This window comes from Chiloscyllium punctatum, chromosome 3, assembly GCF_047496795.1.
Source record: "Chiloscyllium punctatum isolate Juve2018m chromosome 3, sChiPun1.3, whole genome shotgun sequence".
NCBI lineage: Eukaryota > Metazoa > Chordata > Chondrichthyes > Orectolobiformes > Hemiscylliidae > Chiloscyllium > Chiloscyllium punctatum.
The window spans coordinates 16,925,567-16,948,004 of NC_092741.1; the positions used below are offsets into that span (position 1 = coordinate 16,925,567).

Below are 22,438 nucleotides of genomic sequence, written 5' to 3' on the forward strand. Positions count from 1 at the left end.
TCCTTCTTCTTGGTGACTCATGTCACACTAACCTGCCTGGAGTTCCCTGTTTCCTCTCTCCCTCCAGTCTTGAACACCAATGATACAGTGGTCACTTACTAATCTGTTGATGCTGTTAGAGAATCTGGGCAGTACAGAAGATCACAAACCATTGGATCCAGTCGTCCTACAGTCAACTTCTTTAAGAATCCTAGGATGCAGGTTACAAGTGCTGGGAATTTATCAGGTGTTTAATCCTGGAGATTTTCTCATATTTACTTTCTTCTTTACCGAGTAATTCCACAGTCTCTTCAGATATTTGGCATTCCACTATTCATGTTTTTAATAAAATACTATTGTTTGAAGACAGCTTCAATGTGTGTGTTTATATACCTCCCACTTCCCTCTTCCCTGGCATTTTCCTACCTTTGCTTCTCAGAGTTTAACAACTATTTTTGCTTCTGTCCTTTCTGCTTGCACAAGCTCTTGTAATATGTAAATTCCTGTCTGGTACGCTGCCAAAGTCTATTCTTCTCTCTCTTATCAATATTTTGTCATCACTTATACTGGACTACAACTCCCCAAATATGCACATTTACTGGAATTGTCAGAAGAGTCCTGTCTTAAATCTGGTATTACCCTGAATTAATCCCCCTCTCTGTGAGCAGACTGACACCTCCCTTCACCTGCTGCTGGAGATGGAAGCCCTGATATTCTTCTTACTGCACAAGCTGGCAGTGGGAGCCAGGCAGGGGATGGCAGCTCATGTAGAAAGTGTTAATGAGGCCCGAGGAGTAATTTCAGTCCAGTCTCATGGTTCAGGGTTGGGATGTGCACTGTCGGTGCACTGCAGGTTAGGGACTAAAAACAACATGGAATAATTTCCACTGGTACAAACATGACAGAACAGAGGAAACTCTCAGCTGTACTGACCTTGTCCTGGATGACTTGTTCTGGCTCTGGACAGTCAACATGAGTACAGAGGTCAATCACTACCTGCTCTATGTCCTTAGCAGCAATTTGATGTCCAAACAGGACAGACACAGTTAAGAAGACTCTCAGCATCTTGGTGTTCTCTCAGATCACTGGTGAATGCACTGACTGACTCCTCAGCACCTACAGGTGGATCTGCAGTTTGAACACTGAGCTACAATCTTTAGAAACTGTTCGATGAAGAGAATTTTGAATACAGCTTAGTTATATCATGTGTTGGGGAAATGCTCCAACTCATTGACTATGTAAAATATTCTTTGTTCTAACTTTGGAATGGATTCACAAACCATTAACCCTCTGTCAGTTGGTTCACAGGAACTCTGAAACCTGGGAAAACGAGTTTTGTAATTGCTATCACTCGTCACTGTTGTGCTGATACTTATTCTCCCCTGGTTACTGTTTCCGGTGGTGGCGTATCTATGGTCATAATTCATCTATTTCTAACAATTGAAGAGGACCAACAGCTCTGGGTAAAAGGCAGGAGAATGAGGTTGAGAAACATCAGCCATGATCGAATGGCGGAGCAGACACAATGGGCTGAGTGGCCTAATTCTGCTCCTATATCGAACGATGTGCCGTTTAGGTGCATTGGCCGTGGTACATTGTCATGCAGTATCCAGGGATGTGTCGGCTAGATGGGTTAGCCAAGTTAAACGTGGAGTTATGGGAATAGAGTGAGGGGTTAGATCCAGGTGAGATGCCCTTTGGAGGGTTGGTCCTGAATCAATGGGACAAATAGCCCCTTTCCATACAGTAGTAATGCTATGATTCTATGTCTTATTAATTACTAGATATTGATTACTTTGAAGAAGAGATGGAATGTGTTGCATCTGGCTGATGGCGCAAACATCACTGGGAAAGCAAATTGGGTGGACGTTATGGCCACGTGAATGCAGCTGTAAGACCAAAAGTTGGAGGAACTGAATTTGCTCAATTCCTTCACACATTCCACTCTTCAAAATATTCCAGATTCAAACAAACGTGTTCCCTTTAGAATTTGTCACTTCCCTGGATCTACCTCTGTGTGGAATCATTCTTGCTGTGAATTGAATAATTAGTACTTCATCAACTCCTACTAATACAACCCCTTTAGCTCCACTCCACATCCCCTCCCCCATCTATTCTTATTGGGATGCAGCTATTTAGTGATGTCCTTCATAAAGGGTCTGACAAGAAGTTAACAATCCCATGGCCTGTCTTTCACATCTACAGGCCTTGACAGTCTGCTCTGTCCATTGGACCATGGGGAAGTTCCCATTTTTATTTGGGATGTCTTTAAAAACGTCTTCCAGCAATTTGAGAATGTGCAGTAAAGCCCTCTGTATTCCTGAACAGCTCCTAAGGTGATCAGAACACTGAACAGCTTAAACTTTATGTTAAGTTCTCCATTGAGTGCTTGAATGACACTGTTTATCAATTTATTTATCAGTACTAATTTCTGAAACGTTCTCAAATACTTAGTCTCAGAAGATAACACATGTCCTGGCTGGCCAAGGCCAAGTCTCTAAAATGTAAATCCCACTGGGATGTCTGTAAATTTCCATTAATACACATTTAGAGATATAGAAGGTGTCTGGGGGAATTGAAAGGAAGCTGCCAGCAGAAAGAGTTAACTCACTATGAGTCTGAGATGGTGGGGGAGGGAGGCAAGTCACTGAGTGATGTTGTTGTAATTGTTCAGGAAAACTGCTGAAATCTGCTGTTCATTTCAAACTGACCTTTTGAATTTGATAATCCTTTCTTTGGTTTTACGATTTGTCTTCAATTGTCTCCAATGCCTTTCAGTAATTTTAAGATCACCTTCAGAGCCGAAGCATTTATCTCTCATTTTCGAATTTTTCTATATTTCTCTGAAACATTTCTGAAAAGCTGAGTTCAGTTTGATATTTGCCAAACGACAGTTCATTGAGATTGTGAGAACAACCTGAGGGTGTAAAGCACAAAAACTTGTTTTTAATTAGAATAAAAAAACCATAGTTCACTCCACTCTCAAAGATTTGAAATTCATTATTAATCCAATATTGAATCTTTGATGTTGTGTATGAACAACACCCTAATTTTCAGTGAGTCCTCTTTAACTATAGGGTGAGTTCCCACCTTCGTGCAGTGTAGTGAGGTACACAGCTGTGATTCAGTATACGGGGTGTCCCTGTCTACTGCCCATTTTTCAGCTGTTTCTACCTTATCCTCATCGACACCTGCTGCAGCCACTGACTCACCGTTTCTTCTTGTATTAGTATTAACTCATCTACACAACTGTAAATATAAAGTGATGATGATCACTCCCCCTTTCTGATCTTTATCATTCTTCAGAACCATCCATGAACAATTTCCCCTGGAGTGGGGGGGCCCGATGGGTTGAACCCCTCTCTCAGCATTCCCTTCATTAGTTTTGACTGTTCTGCTGTAAACCCGGTGATGGAGCCCTCTGACATTCAGTCAAAGTTTACAGCCTTTTCCTCATTCCCCTCCCTGACTGCATCTTTAAAAGTTTGTTTCATACTCAGTGCAGATCCCACCGGCATGGTCCTTCTTCAGCCCCTACACAGATTCTTCCAGCTTGGATTTTGTCACCCTCCTGGCTCCTGCACAGCTTCATCCAGTCTGGATACAGCTGACTTTATTCTTGGTCCCTGCATGGATCCCTCAGTGTGGACCTGACCCATTCCCAGGGTGATTACTCTCGTGTGGAGTAAACAAAGAGGAGGCTGGAAGAACACAGCAAGCCAGGCTGCATCAGGAGGTGGATAAGTCAACGTTCCAGGTATTAACTTTGAAATGCCCAAAACACGGATTTCTCCACCTCCTGATGCTGTCTGACTTACTGTGTTCTTCCAGCTTCCTGTTTGTCTACTTTGGATTCCAGAATCTGCAGATTTTTTTGTCTCGACTGTAGTGTGGAATCTGACTCCTGAACTCTCTTGGCTCATGTGTGGTCTATTCAGCGCTGAATTTGGCGTATCCTCTGTGATCATCCCTCACTTCCCTGGCCCCAGTGCATTTTGTCAAACGTGGAGGAGCCACTGTGGGCTTCCCCAACACCTCCTATCCAGAGTACTCCTTTCGGATTCTTTTGATGTGCAACCAGATTGTTCTCAGGATTCCTGAGCTCACTCCGTGTGGGAAGTGAAATATTCTACACCTTTTGCAGAGCTATTCCAACGTTCTGATATGAGTACCCTGTTCGCAGGCCAAATATTAGAACATAGAACAGTACAGCACAGAACAGGCCCTTCAGCCCACGATGTTGTGCCAACCACTGATCCTCATGTATGCACCCTCAAATTTCTGTGACCATATGCATGTCCAGGAGTCTCTTAAATGTCCCCAGTGACCCTGCCTCCACAACTGCTGCTGGCAACGCATTCCATGCTCTCACAACTCTCTGTGTAAAGAACCCACCTCTGACATCCCCTCTATACTTTCCTCCAACCAGCTTAAAACTATGACCCCTCGTGTTAGTCATTTATGCCCTGGGAAATAATCTCTGGCTATCGACTTTATCTATGCCTCTCACTATCTTATATACCTCAATTAGGTCCCCTCTTCTCCTCCTTTTCTCCAATGAAAGGTCCGAGCTCAGTCAACCTCTCCTCATAAAATAAGCCCTCCAGTCCAGGCAGCATCCTGGTAAACCTCCTCTGAACCCTCTCCATAGCATCCACATCTTTCTTATAATAGGGCAACCAGAACTGGACGCAGTATTCCAAGTGCAGTCTAACCAAAGTTTTATAGAGCTGCAACAAGATCTCACGACTCTTAAACTCAATACCCCTGTTAATGAAAGCCAAAACACCATATGCTTTCTTAACAACCCTGTCCACTTGGGTGGCCATTTTAAGGGATCTATGTACCTGCACCCCAAGATCCCTCTGTTCCTCCACACTGCCAAGAATCCTATCCTTAATCTTGTACTCAGCTTTCAAATTTGACCTTCCAAAATGCATCACCTCACATTTATTCAGGTTGAACTCCATCTGCCACCTCTCAGCCCATCTCTGCATCCTGTCAATATCCCGCTGCAGCCTATAACAGCCCTCAATACTGTCAACGACACCTCCAACCTTTGTGTCATCAGCAAACTTGCTGACCCATCCTTCAATCCCCTCATCCAAATCAATAATAAAAATTACAAACAATAGAGGCCCAAGGACAGAGCCCTGTGGAACACTACTCACCACAGACTTCCAGGCAGAATATTTTCCTTCTACTACCACTCGCTGTCTTCTGTTGGTCAGCCAATTCAGTATCCAGACAGCTATGGTCCCCTGAATCCCATTCCTCCTGACCTTCTGAATGAGCCTACCATGCGGAACCTTATCAAATGCCTTGCTGAAGTCCATATACACCACATCCACAGCTCAACCCTCATCAACTTTTCCAGTCACACCCTCAAAGAACTCTATAAGGTTTGTGAGGCATGACCTGCCCCTCACAAAGCCGTGATGACTGCATTTAATCAGGCCATGCTCTTCCAGATGGTCATAAATTCTCTCCCTCAGAATCCTTTCTAACACCTTGTAGACGACAGGAGTGAGACTTACTGGTCTGTAATTGCCGGGGATTTCCCTATTTCCTTTCTTGAAGAGAGGAATTACATTTGCCTCTCTCCAGTCCTCAGGTACGACTCCAGTGGAGAGCGATGATGAAAAGATCTTCGGAAATGGCGAAGCAATTGCATTTCTCGTTTCCCAAAGCAGCTGAGGACAAATCTGGTCCGGGCCTGGCGACTTGTCAATCTTAACGTTTGACAAAATTTTCTGCACATTAGCTTCCTCTATCTCTATCCATTTCAGCATGCACACCTGCTCTTCAAAGGTTTCATTCACTACAAAGTTTGTTTCTTTTGTAAAGACAGAAGCAAAAAACTCATTTAGAGCTTCCCCTGCCTCCTCAGACTCCACACACAAATTCCCTATGCTATCCCTGATCGGCCCTACTCTTTCTTTGACCATTCTCTTATTCCTCACATAAGTGTAAAATGCCTTTGTGTTCTCCCTAATCCGTTCTGCCAAGCCTTTCTCGTGCCCCCTCCTGGCTCTCCTCAGACCATTTTTAAGCTCCTTCCTCGCCTGCCTGTAACCCTGTAGAGCTGAGCTTGACCCTAGCTTCCTCCACCTTATGTAAGCTACCTTTTTCCTTTTGACGAGAAGCTCCACCGCTCTCGTCATCCAAGGTTCCTTTATCTTACCACTTCTTGCCTGTCTCAGAGGGACGTATTTACTCATCACTTGCAATAACTGTTCCTTAAACAGACTCCACATGTCTATAGTGCCTTTACCATGGAACAATTGCTCCCAATCCATGCTTCCTAACTCATGTCTAATCGCATCATAATTTCCTCTTCCCTAATTAAATATCCTCCCATTTTGCCTAATCCTCTCCTTCTCCATAGCTATGTAGAATGTGAGACAGTTGTGGTCACTATCACCAAAATGCTCTCCCACCACAAGATCTGATACCTGCCTCGGCTCATTTCCGAGCACTAAGTCTAGAATGGCCTCTCCCCTCGTCGGCCTGTCAACGTGCTGAGTTAGGAAACCCTCCTAAACACACCTTACAAAAACAGCTCCATTCAAATCTTCTGCTCAAAGGAGGTTCCAATCAATATTGGGAAAGTTAAAGTCACCCATTACAACCGTATTACGTCCACACTTTTCCAAAATCTGCCGACCTGTGCTTTCTTCCATCTCCCTGCTGCTATTGGGGGGCCTGTAGTAAAGAGGTGACTGCTCCCTTGCTGTTCCCAATTTCCACCCATACTGACTCGGTCGGCAAATCTTCCTTGACAATGGAAGCTTCTGTAGCTGTGATACCCTCTCTGATTAGTAGTGCTACACCCCCTCCTCTTTTTCCCCCCTCCGTGTTCTTTTTAAATGCTCTAAACCCTGGACCATCCATCAACCATTCCTGCCCCTGAGAAACCCATGTCTCTGTTATGGCCACAACATCATAGCATCAGGTTCTGATCCATGCTCTAATTTCGTCACTTTTATTCCTGATAATCCTTGCGTTAAAGCAAACACACTTTAACTGATACCTTGGTTCCTTGCCAGGAAAATCCTTCCATGTTATAGCTGACTATCGTATGGAACAAACTCAGGATTCTCAGGCACACATTATAATCAGTTATTTTGTCAAAGCATTGGGAGAGCGTTAACTCAGAAAGATTTCTGAAGCAGGACTCTTCCCAGCCAAGAAATCATCAGACATTTATACATTGAAATGCAAACAGGCAGAATATAACTTTAATTCCAACTGAACAAAGAGACTTTGGAGTGCAGGTTCTGAGCTCCTTGAAAGTGGAGTGGCACATAAATTTGTTGTCTGCAAATTTACTGACTGTACCTCCTATGTTCACATCCAGATCAATTATATGAATGACCATCCATCCAAGTGTAGCAGATACATTGCAGCGCCATCACCTACAAGTTCCCATCCAAGTCACTCACCATCGTGACAAGCACCGATCCTTGAGGCAAACCACTGGTTACAGGCCTCCAGTCTGAAAAACAACCCTACGCCACCACCCACTGTCTACTACCTTCAAGTCAGTTCTGTATCCAAATGGCTAGTTCTCCCTGAATTCCATGAAATCTAACCTTGCCAACCAGTGTCCCATGAGGAACTTTGTCAAAAGCCTTACTGATGTCCATATAGATCATGTCTACCACTTTGCCCTCATCAATGCTTTCTGTTACTTCTTCAAAAACCTCGATCAAATTTGTGAGACAAGATTTCCAATGCACAAAGCCATCCTGACAATCCCTAATCATTCCTGCCTTTCCAAACACATGGACATCCTGTCCCTCAGGATTCTCTCCAACAACTAGTCCATCATCAATATCAAGCCCACTGGTCTCACAGTTTAAATTTCCTTCAGTTTTCTTCAGTTCCTGGAGGCAGTCAGAGAGGTCACGAGGTTACATATTTAGGCAGTTGCTTAACCCAAAACACTACTCTGGTGGTGTCTCCCACCTATCCTTCTCCTCTAACCAAAAAAAAGGTTCTGTGTGTCAGTTTGTAGGTGATAAGTGTTTTCATTCATGTCTCGTTTTATTTCAGTGGTCTATTTGGGAATTTAGAATAGCAGGAATGGAGGTTTGGGCAGTTGAATGTTCCTCCTGCAGTATGTGGGAGGTAAGGGTCACCTCTAGTGTCTCCACTGACTTCACTTGTGGGAAGTGCACCCAATACCAGCTCCTCAAGAACAGTGTCAGGGAAGTGGAGCTGGAGGAACTTCAGATCATTCGCGAAGGGGGTTACTGAGAGGAGTTACAGGGAGGTAGTTACTCCACACCCGCAAGAAGAAAGTAAATGGGTTAACGTCAGGAATGGGAAAGGGAACTGGCAGGCAGTGCAGGGATCTCTTGTGGTGGTTCCCCTTAACAACAAGTATACCATTTTGGATAAGCAATGGGACACAGGTCTCTGGTGCAAAGTCTCTGTTGCTCAGTGGGAAAGGGGAAGAAGAGCAGACCTTTAGTCTTTGGGAACAAGGTTCCTGAAGAAGGGCTTATGCCCGAAACGTCGATTCTCCTTCTCCTTGGATGCTGCCTGACCTGCTGCGCTTTTCCAGCAACACATTTTTAAGCTCTGATCTCCAGCATCTGTAGTCCTCACTTTCTCCTAGAGGAGGAACAGGAATGGCTGTTGCAGATTCCGGGATTTAGATGTTTCAGCAAGATCAGAGAAGATGGTTAAAGAGGCGGGGGTGTGGCATTGTTAATCAAGGGTAGTATTACAGCAGCTGAGATAACGTTTGAGGACTCATCCACTGAGGTAGTTTGGGCTGAGGTTAGAAACAGGAGAGGAGGTCACCCTGTTGGGAGTTTTCTATAGGCCTCCGAATTGTTCCAGGGATATAGAGGAAAGGATAGCAAAGATTATTCTCAATAGGAGCGAGAGTGAAAGTGTAGTCGTTATGGGGGACTTTAACTTTCCTAATATTGACTGGGAATACTACAGTTCAAGTAGTTTAGATGGGCCAGTTTTTGTTCAATGTGTGCAGGAGGGTTTTCTGACACAGTATGAAGACAGGCCAACAAGGGGCGATACCATAATGGATTTGGTACTGGGGAATGATCCCGGCCTGGTGTTGGATTTGGAGGTAGGTGAGCATTTTGGCGATAGTGACCATAATTCGGTAATGTTTGCAATAGCAATGGGCAGGGATAGGTATATACCGTAGGGAAAGAGGTATAACTGGGGGAAAGGCAATTATGATGCGATTAGGCAAGATTTAGGATGCACAGGATAGAGGAGGAAACTGCAGGGGATAGACATCTTGAAATGTGGAGCTTATTCAAGGAACAGCAACTGCGGGTCCCTGATAAGTATATCCCTGTCAGGCAGGGAGGTAGTTGTCGAGAGAGGGAGCCATGGTTTATCAAAGAAGTTGAATCTCTTGTCAAAAAGAAGAAGGCAACTTATAAGAGGATGAGGTGAGAAGGCTTGGTTAGGGGGTTGAGAGTTACAAGTTAGCCAGAAAAGATCTAAAGAGAGGGCTAAGAAGAGCAAGGAAGGGAACATGAGAAATCATTGGCGGATAGAATCAAGGAAAACCCTAAGGCCTTCTATAGGTATATCAAGAATAAAAGAATGACTAGAGTAAGATTACAGCCAATCAAATATAGTAGTGGAAGGTTGTGTGTAGAATCTGAGGATATATAGTGGAAGTACTAAATGAATATGTTTTAACAGTATTCACATTGGAAAAGGGCGATGTTAATGAGAACACGGAGATATAGGCTATAAGATTAGATGGGATTGAGGTTGACAAAGAGGAGGTTTTAGCAATTTCGCTTCCCTGTCCTCTATCGTTCCTGTCCTCTATCACGGAGGTCCTAGATGACGGAACACGAGAGAGGCTGGACCAGCCGCTATCTCTGGATGAACTGACCAAGGCCCTCGAGTCCTTCGAAAAGAATAAAACTCCCGGAAGCGACGGCTTACCGGTCGAGGTTTATTCCGCTCTTTGGGACTTGATCGGCCAGGACCTGCTGGAGGTGTATGTCAGTATGCTCCGGGCAGGTACCATGAGTGAATCCATGAGGAAAGGCATCATCACCCTCGTCTACAAGCGGAAGGGGGAGAGGGAGGAAATTAGAAATTGGAGACCGATCTCACTGTTAAATGCAGACTACAAAATCCTGTCAAAGGTCATCGCCAACCGGGTCAGGTCTGCTCTGGGATCGGTGATCCACCCGGACCAAACCTGTGCTGTACCGGGCAGGAAGATCTCTGAGAGTCTCGCACTCCTCAGGGATACGATCGCCTACGTGCAGGACAGGGGGGTGGACACATGCCTCATCAGCCTTGACCAGGAGAAAGCCTTTGACAGGATATCGCATACATATATGAGGGATGTCCTCTCCAAAATGGGCTTTGGGGAGGGAATCGGAAATTGGATCAGACTGCTCTACACCAACATTGTCAGTGCAGTCTCAATCAATGGGTGGGAATCAGATAGCTTCCCTGTAAGATCTGGAGTCAGGCAGGGATGCCCCCTCTCACCCGCCTTGTTTGTGTGTTGCATAGAGCCATTTGCCGAATCCATCAGGAAGGATGCGAGCCTGAGAGGGGTGACTATTCCTGGCAGCGGGGGCCTGCAGGTTAAGGCCTCCCTGTACATGGATGACGTCGCTGTTTTCTGCTCGGATCCGCTGTCCGTGCACAGACTCGTGTGCATCTGCGACCAGTTCGAACGGGCCTCGGGGGCCAAGGTAAACCGAGGCAAGAGCGAGGCCATGCTCTTCGGGAACTGGGCCGACCAATCCTCTATCCCCTTCACCGTCAGGACTGACCACTTGAAGGTGCTGGGTATTTGGTTCGGGGGGGCTGGGGCGTGCGCCAAGACCTGGGAGGAGCGGATCAGGAAGATGAGACAGAAACTAGGCAGATGGGGGCAACGGTCGCTCTCCATCGCGGGAAAAAACCTGGTCATCAGGTGTGAGGTACTCTCAGTATTGCTATATGTGGCACAGGTCTGGCCTATCCCCAGGACCTGTGCCGCCGCAGTCACCCGGGCCATCTTCCAATTCATTTGGAGATCAAAGATGGACCGGGTCCGAAGAGACTCTATGTACAAAGACCGGTGCAAAGGGGGAAAAAACACGCCCAATGCCACCCTCACCCTGATGGCCACCTTTGTGTGTGGCTGCATCAAGCTGTGCGTGGATCCCCGGTACGCAAACACCAAGTGTCACTACGTACTGAGGTTCTACCTGTCCCCTGTGTTGCGAAGGATGGGCCTGGCCTCGCTGCCGCGGAACGCTCCGAGTAGTTGGACCGTTCCGTATCACCTGTCCTTCGTGGAGAAATTTATGAGGAAAAACACCTTTGACCACAAGTCCATCAGGAAGTGGTCAGCACGTAGCGTCCTTGAGACCCTTCGGGAAAAGGAGAGGGCGGATCCTGTCGAGCGGTTCCCTGAGCAGACTGTCAAAGCCATTTGGCAGAATGCCTCAACGCCAGAACTTTCCAACAAGCACCAAGACGTGGCTTGGCTGGTGGTGAGAAGGGCTCTGCCTGTGAGATCCTTTATGCACGCCCGGACTCTCTGCCGCACCGCACGCTGCCCTCGAAGTGGCTGCAGGGGGGACGAGACTGTCACACACCTCCTTCTGGAATGTGCCTATGCAGAGGAAGTCTGGAGAGGAATGCAGTGGTGCTTGTCGAGGTTCGTCCCGAGCAGCGCCGTGACGCGGGACTCCGTGCTCTACGGCCTGTTCCCCGGGACTCACACCGAGACGAACATTAACTGCGCCTGGAGGATCATCAACTCGGTGAAGGACGCTCTCTGGGCGGTCCGAAACCTGTTGATCTTCCAGCTGAAGGAGTTGACCCCGACCGAGTGTTGCAGACTGGCACATTCCAAGGTCCAAGACTACGTGTTGAGGGACGCGCTGAAGCTTGGGGCAGCTGCCGCCAAGGCGCGGTGGGGAAAGACCACTGTGTAAGATCGGCCTGCCGAAAGAAGAACAGGGGGCCCATACAGACGTTTTTTTGGGCTCTGCTGATGCCTCAGCCAAATATATGTATATATACAAGATTGAAAAAAATGCACAGGATTGTAAAGGACAAGAATAAAGTCGAATCTGTGTTTGTAAATATGGACATATGTATGGCATGATCCAATGTACAGACCATCAAATCATTTATGAATAAAGTATATTTTTGAAATAAAAAAAAAAAAAAATTTCGCTTCCCTGGCCCCCAACGCCTTATCTTCACAATGGACATCCAGTCCCCATACACTTCCATCCGCCATCACGAAAGCCTCCAAACCTCTGCTTCTTCCTTTCCCGCCGACCCAACCAGTACCCTTCCACTGACACCCTCCTTCGACTGACTGAACTGGTCTTCACTCTTAACAACTTCTCCTTCCAATCCTCCCACTTCCTCCAAACCAAAGGAGTAGCCATGGGCACCCGCATGGGCCCCAGCTATGCCTGCCTCTTCGTAGGATATGTGGAACAGTCCATCTTCCGCAGCTACACTGGCACCATCCCCAACCTTTTCCTCCGCTACATCGATGATAATATTGGCACTACCTTGTGCTCCCAGGAGGAAGTTGAACAGTTCATCCACTTTACCAACACCTTCCACCCCGACCTCAAATTTACCTGGACTGTCTCAGACTCTTCCCTCCCCTTCCTAGACCTCTCCATTTCTATCTCCGGCGACTGACTCAACACAGACATTTACTACAAACCAACCGGCTCCCATTGCTACTGAGCTTACACCTCCTCCCGCCCTGTCCCCTGTAAAAACGCCATCCCATATTCCCAGGAGGACAAATTCCACTACCAATCAGCCAAAATGGCCTCCTTCTTCAAAGACCGCAATTTCCCCTCCGACGTGGTCAACGATGTTCTCCACCGCATCTCCTCCACTTCCTGCACCTCCGCCCTTGAACCCCGGCCCTCCAATCGCCACCAGGACAGAACCCCACTGGTCCTCACCTTTCACCCCACCAACCTCAGGATACATCGTATCAACATCCGTCATTTCCGCCACCTCCAAACAGACCCCATCACCAGGGATATATTTCCCTCCCCACCCCTATCAGCGTTCCGGAGAGACCACTCCCTCTGCAACTCCCTCGTCAGGTCCACACCCCCACCAACCCAACCTCCACTCCCAGCACCTTCCCCTGCAACTGCAATAAGTGCAAAACTTGCGCCCACACCTCCCCCCCTCACCTCCCTCCAATGCCCCAATGGATCCTTCCATATCCGTCGCAAATTCATCTGCACCTCCACACACATCATTTACTGTATTCGCTGCACCCGATGTGGCCTCCTCTACATTGGGGAGACAGGCCGCCTACTTGCAGAACATTTCAGGGAACACCTCTGGGACACCCGCACCAGCCAACCCAACCGCCCCTTGGCTGAACACTTTAACTACCCCTCCCACTCTGCCAAGGACATGCTGGTCCTTGGCCTCCTCCATCGCCAGACTCTGGCCACACGACGCCTGGATGAAGAGCGCCTCATCTTCTGCCTAGGAACCTTCCAATCACACAGGATGAATGTAGATTTCTCCAGCTTCCTCATTTCCCCTCCCCTCACCTTATCTCAATCCCAACCCTCAGATTCAGCACCGCTCTTTTGACCTGCAATATTCTTCGTGACCTCTCCACCCCCACCCCCTCTCCAGCCTATCACCCTCACCCTCACCTCCTTCCACCTATCGTATTCCCAGCACCCCTCCCCCAAACTTCGCCCCCCCCCCCCCCCCCCCCCCGCCCTCCCTTTTATCTCATCCCACTTGGCACACCAGCCTCATTCCTGAAGAAGGGCTTATGCCCGAAACATCGATTCTCCTTATCCTCGGATGCTACCTGGCCTGCTGCGCTTTTCCAGCACCACACTTTTCAAAAGAGGAGGTTTTAGCAATTTTGGAATATCTGAAAATCGATGGGCCAGATGTAATTTATCCTCGGATTCTCTAGGAAGCCAGGGAGGAGTTTGCTGAGCCTTTGGCTTTGATCTTTATGTCATCATTGTCGACATGAGTTGTGCCAGAGATTGGAGGATAGCAAATGTTGTTCCCTTGTTTAAGAAGGGGAGTCGGGACAACCCTGGTAATTATAGGCCAGTGAGCCTTACTTCGGTGGTGGGTAAGATGTTGGAAAAGATTAAAAGAGATAGGATTTATAGTCATCTAAAAAGGAATTATTTGATTAGGTTTTGTGAAGGGTATGTTGTGCCTCACTAACCTTATTGTATTCTTCAAGAAGGTGGCCCAGGTGGATGAAGGTAAGACGGCTGATGTGGTGTATATGGATTTCAGTGAGGCGTTTGATAAGGTTCCATACAGCAGGCTATTGCACAAAATATGGAGTTTTAGGATTGGAGGTGATTGAGCAGTTTGGATCAGAAATTGGCTCGCTGATAAAAGACAGAGGGTGGTGATTGATGGGAAAGGTTCATTCTGGAGATCAGTTACCAGTGGTGTGCCGCAAGGATCTGTTTTGGGGCCACTGCTGTTTGTCATTTTTATAAATGATCTGAAGGAGGGTGTAAAAGGATGGCTTAGTCAATTTGCAGATGACACTCAGGTAGACAGAGTTGTGGATAGTGTCGAAGGATGTTATGGGTTACTGAGGGACATAGATAACATGCAGAGTTGGGCTCAGAAATGGCAAATGGAGTTAAATGCGGAAAAGTTTGAGGTAGTTCACTTTGGAAGGAGTAACAAGAATACAAGTGCTGGGCTTATGGTAAAATTCTTGGTAATGTCGATGAACAGAGAGATCGCGGTGTCCAGGTGCATAAATCCCTCAAAGTTGCCGTCCAAGTTGATAGGGTTGTTAAGAAAGCATATACTGTGTTGGTGTTTATTGGCAGGGGGATTGAGTTTGGAGCCATGAGGTCATGCCTCAGCTGTACAAGACACAGGTAAGGCAGCACCTGGAGTATTGTGTGTCGTTCTGGTCACCGCATTATAGGAAGGATGTGGAAGCTTTGGAAAGGGTGGAGAGCATATTTACTAGGATGTTGTCTGGGATGGAGGGAAGGTTTTACGAGGAAGGTCTGAGGGAACTGAGGCTGCTTTCGTTGGAGAGAAGAAGGTTGAGAGGTGACTGAATCAAGATGTATACGATAATCAGAGGGTTAGACAGTGTGGACAGTGAGAGCCTGTTTCTTTGGATGATGAAGACTAACACGAGGGGACATAGCTCTAAATTGAGGAGTGATAGATTTAGGACAGATATCAGGGTAGTTTCTTCACTTCAAGAGTAGTCAGGGAATAGAATAGCCTGCCTGCAACTGTAGTAGACTCACCGACGTTAAGGGCATTTAGATGGGCATTGGACATACATATGGATAATAATGGAATGCTGTAGGTTAGATGGACATCAGATTAATTTCACAGGTTGGTGCAACATTGAAGGTCGAAGGGCCTATCCTGCGCTATATCGTTATATGTTCTCTGTTCGAAAAGGAAGTTTGGGAAGTCTCAGAGAACACAAAGGTGGATAAATCTCTGGGGACTGATCTAATGAATCTTAGACTATTGTGTGAAGTAAGACAGGAAATTACAAGAGCCCTTGCAGAAATATTTGCAACATCTGTAACTATGGGCGAGGTGCCTGATGACTGGAGAGTGGCTGATGTTGTACCTTGGGTTAAGAAAGGTTTTAAAGAGAAACTGGGGAATGATAGACCTGTGAGTCTGACTGTGGTTGTGGGTAAATTGTTGGAAGTGATTATAAAAGATAGGATTTATGGACATTTAGAGAGGCACAAATTGACTAAAGATAGTTGGCATGGTGTGTGAGGAAAATCGTGTCTCACAAACCTGGTCAAGTATTTTCATGATTGATGATGACAGAGTGTTAAACGTTGTTTATTTGGGTTTTAGTAAAACCTATGACAAGCTTCTCCATGGTAGGTTAATGAGTAAAGTTCGGTCACATGGGATTGCCAATTGGCTTGCCAATTGGATACAGAATTGGCTTAATGGCAGGACACAGAGAGTAATGGTGGAGAGTAATGCTTTTCAGACTGGAGGCCTGTGACCAGCGGTGTTGCCACAGGATTGGTTATGGATCCTCTTTTGTTTGTCATTTATAGAAATGATTTGGATGAGCATGTAGAAGGCATGATTAGTAGTTTTGTGGATGACACCAAAATTGGTGACATAGCAGACAGTGAAGAAGGTTTTCTAAGATCACAAAGAGATCTTGATCATTTGGGCCAATGTGCTGAAAAATGGAAGATGGATTTCAATTTGGATAAATGCGAGGCATTGCATTTTGGTACAACAAACAAGGGTATGGCTTATTCAATTCAATTGGTCGGGCCTTGGGTAGTGTTGTAGAGCAGAATGACTGCAGCTGCAGGTACATAATTCTTTGAAGTTTGCGTCACATCTAGACAGGGTGGTTAAAAAGGTGTTAGGCATGCTTGTTTCATTGCTTAGTCCTTTGAGTAGAGGAGTTGGGAACCTCATGTTGAGGTTATGCAGGACATTGGTGCGACCTCTTCTAGGAAACTGACCAGTTCTGTTTATCAAGCTGGAGAGGGCTCAGAAGAGATTTACCAGGTTGTTGCTGGGTATGGAAGGTTTGAGTTATAAAGTAAATGAGATAAACTGAGATTTTTTTCACTGAAGCGTAGAAGGTTGAGCAGTGATCTGAAAGAAGTTTATAAAATAATGAGAGGAATCGATAGAGTCAGTAGTAGTTGTCTTTTCCCTGGGATGGAGGATTTCATGACTAGAGGACACATTTTTAAAGTTAGAAGAGACAGTTTCAAAAACTTTTTCACATAGAAGGTGGTTTGTGTATGTAGAATGAACTTCCAGAGGAAATGGTGGATGCGGGTACAATTACAGTGTCTAAAAGACATTTGAATAAGTACATGAATAGGAAAGGTTGGGAGGGATATGGGCCAGAAGCAGGCAGGTGGGACGGGTTAGTTTGGGATTAGAATTGGAACGAAGGGTCTGTTTCTATGCTGTATGACTCTATGATTCTATGTGATGAAGAGGCAGTGTCAGGTCCAGAGGTTTAAGGGAGGGGGTGTGGTGCTACCAGGTCTGGAAGGAGGGGTCAGTACCACCTGGCTCACTTTGGGAAGGGTTTTAGGTTAGTGAAGTGGGTGTTGGGTGATGATGGATGATGCAGGTGGTTGTCGTTCCAATTCTGTTGGCAGGAGCAGGGGACACTTTTGGGTTAAATGTGGTGTCAAGGCGAGTGAAAGGGAGGTGGTGATGGGGTGGGGGGAGGTGACAGTTCCAATGGGGTTGTGTTTGGGGAGAAGGGAGTAGTGGGTCAGTGATGAGGAATCTGTAGACTCCTGGGGTTGGTGGGAAAGTGAGGGAGTTTTGGGTCCATCAGGACATAGTTGTCAGGTTGAGGGGGTCTGTCCTGTCTGACACAATCATTACGGGGGTGGTGTCAGGTCAGGGGGAATGGAGGAAGTGTGTCGGTGACAATGACCAACTCCTGATCAGAATTCTAGGGCCAATGAAGTGAGGAACTCGGATAAAGCCATGATTAGAATCATTGAACTAATGAACCAATGAGAACAGTGCGTGTAAATGGGAATGAAATGCTTCCTGCTGATGTTAATGCAGCTGAATAATTTTCAACTGAGAATAAATAAGTACGGTATTCTTGGTTGGAGTTAAAATTATTGACTGCCAGTGGAGAGCAGTGTTTATAAACAGGATCCCACAAGTTCTAAAATGGGACTCTGATGGAATTAGTCAAATTTCCAATGTGGGCACATATACAGAACCTACCTCATGAACAGTCATTGTATTACTGGAAGGTAGATATAAGGTATATCTTTCTCTTAAAAGATCATAAATATGCACAGTACTCTAGATTAATACAGTGTGTACTTCAGCAGCCTCCTGGCTGCTAAAACACAGATAGATTGCTAACTTGGCCAAACAGCAAGGGATGCTGGGTACATTGGCCAAGTAAAACTCTAAAATCATGAAGTCCACACACCAGACGCAGTGCAAACACAGAAGTCAGGTGCTAATGACATTTGCTAATGTAGAAGGCAACATTTATGCAGAACAGACATACTCCCAACAACTTATTTACTGAACAAAGGAGGGTTTTGACAGCACAGTACAGTGCGGGCCCTTCTACACAAAAATAAACTAACATTAGCAATTCTTCCAAATGATTGACTCTGTTTTCAACTACCAAGCGTATCTCTCTGATTGGCCAGAACAATAGAAAGTTCCAGAAAACCATCTAAAAGATATAAAAACAGGCTTCACCTACAGACTTTGCTCTTGGAATCTTCTGGAGGCCTTCTGAGGAGACCAACATGGCAAGAGGCAAAGACCAACTGACCAACCAGAGAGAGAGAGAGAGAGAGAGAGAGAGAGGAAGAAAGCAGCTTCACACACCCAGAGAGAGAGACAGCAATTGTGTAAATCTCCAAGAAACTCGGGAATTATTGGAACCTTAGGAGCCAAATAGGATTTGAGATTGTGTGTTTAGTATTAATGGTTGTTGTAACTTTGTTTCTAATCAAGTTGGCAATATTTTTCCTTGATACTGGCTTGTGTTCATATTGATCCTCGAGGGTAGTAATATCTGGAATACTCTCGGTACTACGAGCTAATGAGAGTGGGAATAGGAAGATACAGCAGATGAATTCGTAGCTGAGGAGCTGGTGTATGAGAAAATAATTCACAGTCTTGGATCATTGGAATCTCTTCTGGGGTAGAAGTGACCTGTACAAGAAGGATGGATTGCGCCTGAATTGGAAGGGGACTAATATACGGACAAGCAGATTTGCTCGAGCTGCTCAGAAGGATTGAAACCAGTAATGGGGGGAAGAGGGGGTGGGACTCAGGGAGATAGTGAGGAAAGAGATCAGTCTGAGACTGGTACAGTGGAGAAAAGAAGTAAGTCAAACAGTCAGGTCAGGCAGGGACAAAGCAGAGAACAAGGTATGACTGATAAATTAAACTGCATTTATTTCAATGCAAGAGGCCGAACAGGGAAGGCAGATGAACTCAGGGCATGGTTAGGAACATGGGACTGGGATATCATAACAATTACAGAAATGTGGTTCAGAGATTGACAGCACTGGCAGCTTAATATTCCAGAACACAAATACTATAGGGAGGATAGAAAGGGAGGCAAGAGAGAAGGGGGAGTGGCTTTTTTGATAAGGGATCGCATTACAGCTGCATTCAGGGAGGATATTCCTGGAAATACCTCCAGGGAATTTATTTGAGTGGAACTGAGAAATAAGAAAGGTATGGTTAACTTACTGGGATTGTATTATAGACCCCCTAATAGTCAGTGGGTAATTGAGAAACAAATTTGTAAGGGGATTTCAGCTATCTGTAAGAATAATAGGGTGGTTATAGAAGGGACTTTAACTTTCCAAACAAAGTCTGGGACTGACATAGTGTTAAGGGTTTAGATGGAGAGGACTTTGTTAAGAGTGTCCAAGAAAATGTTCTGAGTCAGGATGTGAACGTACTGACTAGAGAAGGTGCAAAACTTGATCTACTCTTGGGAAATAAGGCAGGGCAGGTGACTGAGGTGTCACTGGGGAGTACTTTGGGGTCTGAGACCATAATTCTATTAGTTTTAAGATAGTGATGGAAAAGGATAGACCAGGTCTAACTGTTGAAATTCTAAATTGGAGGAAAGCTAATTTTGAAGTTATTAGGCAAGAACTTTCGAAAGCTAATTGGGGGCAGATGTTTGCGCGTAAAGAGATGACTGGAAAATGGGAAGCCTTCAGAAACGAGATAATGAGAGTCCAGAGACACTATATTCCTATAAGGGTGAAAGGAAAGGCTGGTAGGTGTAGGGAATGCTGGATGACTGGAGAAATTGAGGCTTTGGTTAAGAAAAAGAAGGAAGTATATGTCAGGTACAGACTGCAGAGATTGAGAGAATTATTAGAAGAGTCTCAAGGAAGTAGGAGTATACTTAAGAGGGAAATCAGGAGAGCAAAAAAGGGGCATGAGATAGCTTTGGCAAATAGCATTAAAGAGAATGCAAAGGGTTTTTACAAATACATTAACGACAAAAGGAACAAATACATTAAATAACTAGGGAGCGAATACGGCCCCTCAAAGATCAGCAAGGTGTCCATTGTGTAAAGCTGCATGAGATGGGGGAGATACTAAATGAGTATTTTGCATCAGTGTTTACTGTGGAGAAGGACATTGAATATATAGAATGTGGGGACAAAGATGGTGACATCTTGAAAATGTCCATAATACAGAAGAGGAAGTGCTTCAAATGCATAAAGGTGGATAAATCCCCAGGACCTGATCAGGTGTGCCCAGAACTCTGTGGGAAGCTAGAGAAGTGATTGCTGGGCCCCTTGCTGTCATATTTGTATCATCGATAGTCGCAAGTGAGGTGCCGGAAGACTGGAGGTTGGCTAACGTTGTGCCATTATTTCAGAAAGGTAGTAAGGAGAAGCCAAGGAACGATAAACCCATAAGCCTGGTGTCGATGGTAGGCAAGTTGTTGAATGGAATCCTGAGGGACAGGATTTACATGTATTTGGAAAGGCAAAGACTAATTAGAGATAGTCAACATGGCTTTCTGCATTGGAAATCATGTCTCATGAACTTGATTGAGTTTCTTGAAAAAGTAACAAAGAGGATTGGTGAGGACAGAGCAGTAGACATAATCTATATGGATGCCAGTAATGCATTCGACAACTTTCCCATGGGAGACTGGTTAGTGAGGTTAGACCTCATGGAATACAGAGAGAACTAGCCATTTGGATACAGAACTGGATCGAAGGTAGAAGATAGAGGGTGGCGGTGGAGGGTTGTTTTTCAGACTGGAGGCCTGTGACTAGTGGAGTGCCCCAAGGATTTGTGCTGGGTCCACTTCGTTTCGTCATTGAAATAAATGATTTGGATATGAACATTGGAGGTATAGTTAGTAAGTTTGCAACTGACACCAAAATTGGAGGTGTAGTGCACAGCAAAGAAGGGTACCTCAGAGTACAATGGGATCATGACCAGATGGGCCAATGGGTTGAGGAGTGACAGGTGGAGTTTAATTTCGATAAATGTGAGGTGCTGCATTTTGGGAAAGGAAATCTTAGCAGGACTTACACACTTCGTGGTAAGGTCTTAGGGAGTGTTGCTGAACAAAGAGACCTTGGAATGCAGGTTTATAGTTCCTTGAAAGTAGAGTCGCAAGTAGAGAGGATAGTGAAGAAGGCATTTGGTATGCTTTCCTTTATTGGTCAGAGCACTGAGTATCGGAGTTGGGAGGTCACATTGCAGCTGTACGAGATTTTGGTTAAGCTACTTTTGTGCAGTTCTGGTCTCTTTCCTATCAGAAGGACACTGTGAACTTGTAAGGGTTCAGAAAAGATTTACAAAGTTGGAGGATTCTAGGTATAGAGAGTCTGAACAGGTTGGGGCTGTTTTCCCTGGATCTGCGAAGGCTGACGGGTGACCTTGTGGAGGTTTATAAAATCATGAGGGGCTTGGATAGGATAAATCGACAAAGTCTTTTCCCTCGGGTGGGGGAGTCCAGAACTAGAGTGCATAGGTTTAAGGTGAGAGGGAAAAGATGTAAAACAGACCTAAGGGACAACGTTTTCACGTAGAAGGTGGCACATGTGTGGAATGAGCTGCCAGAGAAAGTGGTGGTTATTGCAATTGCAACATTTACAAGGCATCTGGATGGGTCTATGTTCAAGAACACTGCTGAAATTTGCTGTCCATTTTCAAACTGACCTTTTGAATTTGATAATCCTTCCTTTGGTTGTACAATTTGCCTTCAATTGTCTCCAATCCCTTTCCTATTTTTAAGATCACCTTCACAGGAGAAGCATTTATTTCTCACCTTTACATTTTCCACGTTTCTCTTAAACATTTCTCAAAGGCTGAGTTCAGTTTGAAATTTGCCAAATGATAGTTTATTTAGATTGTGAGACAACCTAGACGGTGTATAGCACAAAAACGTGTTTTTAATTAGAATTTTAAAAAGTTCACTCCACTCCCAAAGGTTTGAAATTCATTATTAAACCAATTTTGAATCTTTGATGTTGTTCATGAACAACACCCTAATTTTCAGTGAGCCCTCTTCAACTATGGGGTGAGTTCCCACCTTCGTGCAGTGTAGTGAGGTACACAGCTGTGATTCAGTATACGGGGTGTCCCTGTCTACTGCCCATTTTTCAGCTGTTTCTACCTTATCCTCATCGACACCTGCGGCAGCCGTTTCTTCTTGTATTCGTATTAACTCATCTACACAACTGTAAATATCAAGTGGTGATGATCACTCCCCTTTCTGACCTTTATCATTCTTCAAACCAACGTTGAACATTTTCCTCTGGGGATGTGGTGCCCTGTGGGCTGAACCCATCTGTCAGCATTCCCTTCGCCAATTTTGACTGTTGTTCTGCTGTAAACCCTGTGATGGAGCCCTCTGACGTTCAATCAAAGTTTACAGCCTTTTCCTCATTCACCTCCCTGA

At 45.4% G+C, this 22,438-nt stretch overlaps 1 protein-coding gene across 1 annotated transcript in view; it reads right to left on the reverse strand.

Moving 5' to 3' along the window:
- yipf3 (Yip1 domain family, member 3) overlaps nucleotides 1–22,438 on the reverse strand; it is a 788,655-nt gene that overhangs the window by 537,028 nt on the left and 229,189 nt on the right. The gene's annotated exons all lie outside the window — the stretch shown is intronic.